This window comes from Limulus polyphemus, unplaced genomic scaffold (assembly GCF_000517525.1).
Source record: "Limulus polyphemus unplaced genomic scaffold, Limulus_polyphemus-2.1.2 Scaffold6611, whole genome shotgun sequence".
Lineage (NCBI taxonomy): Eukaryota > Metazoa > Arthropoda > Merostomata > Xiphosura > Limulidae > Limulus > Limulus polyphemus.
This window is the reverse complement of record NW_013672221.1, coordinates 42,863-46,419: the sequence shown is the minus strand read 5'-3', so window position 1 is coordinate 46,419 and position 3,557 is coordinate 42,863. Positions and strand designations below refer to the sequence as shown.

Genomic DNA, 3,557 nt, shown 5'->3' with positions numbered 1-3,557 from the left:
AGTTTTAATTAAGAAGGGACTTGTATTGCTAAAGTTCCTCGGAAATAATTTCTACCGGAAACAAGCAGAGACGCAACAGTACTTTATACAACAAGTTATATTATGTAAATGTCTTGTCTTATCCGTTAAAACATTAAAATACTTCACACCATGATACATACCAAATTTTAACGACCCTTCAACATTTGCATCTTTCAAAATGTCGTCGAATCCTTCTTCCAAAATCTTATGAAGTTCTTTCTCGTAATTTTGGGATAATGATTTGGCAATATCTCCTATAGAAGACTAGAAGGAAAAAAAATTCAACAATCCAATAAAACATTTATATCACAAAATATAATAGATAAAACAGAAAGGATTAATGAACTATTTCATATTTTACAGTTTTCGAACATTCAAGTATTAATAACTTCAACTTTTCCAAGAACCATAAAGATTTTGATGAAATAACAAGGAGAAAGCGTTAGTAAATATATTTGAAAAAATATGAAATAAATCAATTGTATAGATAATATATAATGGTTAAAAATAATATATTTATCTTCAGAACGTATTACGTTGTTATATAAAATATCCGATTTTCAAAATGTGTATATTTATTTTAACAATATGTATAACAAAGACCTTGGTCTGATATATTGCCCTAATGTTATTTAATGTTTATAGTCCAACTTTACCGGTTTACTTGTGCTTTGTTGGTCTTCAATAATATCTTTGAAATCTGCTTGTCTGTTGATAACGATTCCAGTGAGATAGTCCAGATCCTATAGAGATGAACACATTCAGTAATGTTTCACTTGGAATAAACGTTAAAAACTTCTACTTACTAGCAATGAAGGATTATATCCATATATGAAATAACAAAAGGAAAAACCGATATCTCAAAAGATAAGTTTAACCATTTTTCTGTAACTAGGGTGTTTAGCAAATTTTGTTATTTTGGTCACAAATTATTCGGAGTAACCTAACGTGTATAATAAAATAAATTAACTACAAAACGAAGGTCTGAAATATAAATTTGGTCAAACTCTTAAAATAAAATGAAGATAAATGTGAGCATTTCAACTAAACTGTTATCCACCTGAGCGTTGCAGAGGTTTGTTTTCTATTCTGAGTTAGGTTTCTTACTGCATTTCTTATCTCATGATTCCCCGACTTATTAATCCTATGAGATTTCTGACTATCATGAATGTATTATTTTCATTACTAGCGTTGAGTTGAAGCAACCCTGTCTGATTATTAGATACAAGGTGTCTCTGTTTTTATTAATAATATTTGGTTAAGTGTAATTGTGATTCCCCGACTTATTAATCCTATGAGATTTCTGACTATCATGAATGTATTATTTCCATTACTAGCGTTGAGTTGAAGCAACCCTGTCTGATTATTAGATACAAGGTGTCTCTGTTTTTATTAATAATATTTGGTTAAGCGTAATTGCGGACACAGTTAGTAGAAATTTCCTCCGGAAAAAATATACTATACTTGACTGAGTATTGTTCATTTACAAATAAATGTCTTTACATATGTTTAATATGAATAAAATAAGTCTGTTAACATGGAAACTAGTACATAAGAAAAGAACGCCCGACGCCATCTTGTCTTCGGGTGACCTCGTTCAACTGTGCTTTGTCCTCTCTGGAGCGTCAATTAGGTTAGTAATCCAACTTGTTACAGTCAATGAAAGCTGAATATTTCTCGACAAGACTTAGCAACATCATACTCTGTAGAATACCTCGGGTTTAAGAATCCAGGATGGAAATTATGGTGCCATTTATCTTACAGTTGAGATTCTTAACATCATTGAATTAAGGCGGATTTTGCCAGTGATTTGCCAAGACTCTTTAGAGTTTGATAGAGTGCCTAGTTTTCTCATGTTCTGATCGTCAATTAGTTGTATTTTAAAGTCGTATTAATAGTGGATTCCAGTTTTCTCATGCGAATCCACTATTAATATTACTTTAAAATACAACTAATTGATGATCAGATAGTTTTCTCATGCGAATCCATTATTAATACGACTTTAAAATACAACTAATTGACGACCAGATAGTTTTCTCATGTGAATCCTCTATTACTATGACTTCCGAAGACAATTTGTTAACTGTTAGGTAGCCTTCTTATATGAATGTATTAATAACGTGTTTCGAGGATGCTATTCAACGAAAAGCATGGGTCTGTGAGGACAAGATGGTAATGAGGAATCTAATGCTTACCAACTTCGCAGGTATGTTCTGCATAGAAGAACCAAACAGTAACCATGTTCTGTATACAAGAACCAAAGAACATCAATGTTCAGTATACAAGAACCAAGTAGTAACCATATTTTGTTTCCAAGAACCAAAGAGTGGCCAAGTCTATATACAAGAACCAAAGAGTAGTCATGTTCTGTATGCTAGAACCCAAGAGTAACCATGTTATTTATGCAAGAACCAAAGAGCAGCAATGTTCTGGATGCAAGAACCAAGAAGCAGCAATATGCTATATACAAGAACCACCAAACAACCATGTTCTGTATACAAGAACCATCGAAAAGTTGTGTTTCATGTACAAGAACCCAAGAGCAGTAATGTTCTATGTACAAGAGCCCAAGAGCAGCCATGTTCCGTATACAAGAACCATCGCACAGCTGTGTTCTGTATATAAGAACCAGAGAACAGCCGTATTCTGTATACAAGAACAATCGAACAGCCATATTCTGTATACAAAAATCATCGAGTAGCAATGTTTTGTATAAAGAACCAGCAAACTGCTGTGTTCTGTATACAAGAACCATTGCACAGCTGTCTTTTATACATTACAAGCTCCTTTTTTTCTATATTTGGCTGATATTCAGGGGCACTAAACAAGAAGCAATACTTGATTTTTCGGTTGTATCTGTCTTAATAAAACACATCTGCTTATGATACCAATCTTATGCCCTTTATTTTCAACCGATAAACATTTGTTACATTGATACTTGGTTTATCACCAATAAGTTGTTGTACGTTTCTTCATTACTTTCTGGTTCTTATCCAAATTGTCCAACGTTTTCATGTTTTATACTTCTTATACGACTTCTTACTTATGAAAGGATGAATAAGTTATGTTGTAAAATCCGACACCTTCTCCTGTTTAACAGGAATCAGAAGAATTTAATCAACTATAAAATTTCATTGTCACATTATGCATACTTGAAGATAAAAAAATAATAACCTTAAAATAAAAAATTTAAAAGAGGGTGAAATAAAAACAAATAACGTATTTTCTGAGTTCAAAACCATTATGTATAAGTGTGTTACCTCTTCTGTCAAGCCATCGAAATCTCCAGGAGAAATCGTTTGGTCAGCATTTGTGTCAATCTGATTGAAGAACTGCAAAAATGATAACAGAAAACGTTCTCATACAGATCTTGTGCATATTATATATCTCTCTTTAGATCTTCTTATCTCTCGTAAAGGTTTATACAAAAAACGAGCTTCCACCTTTTATGTTAGTGATATAATATACATCTGGAAAAAAGTTAAGCACCCCCGTGTTTTTTTCAAGTGATTCAGATTCGACGTTCTTGTGACTGA

General features: G+C 32.3%; 1 long non-coding RNA gene across 1 annotated transcript in view; it reads right to left on the bottom strand.

Annotated features, from left to right (window-relative positions):
* Window positions 1-3,361, bottom strand: part of LOC111089557 — a 4,591-nt gene extending 1,230 nt beyond the window's left edge. The window contains exons 1-3 of the long non-coding RNA XR_002613800.1: window positions 3,282-3,361; window positions 678-764; window positions 162-285 (exon numbers count right to left, since the gene is read on the bottom strand). This is a non-coding gene — a long non-coding RNA (uncharacterized LOC111089557). The remainder of the gene's footprint in view (window positions 1-161; window positions 286-677; window positions 765-3,281) is intronic.
* Between the last annotated feature and the right edge of the window lie 196 nt (window positions 3,362-3,557).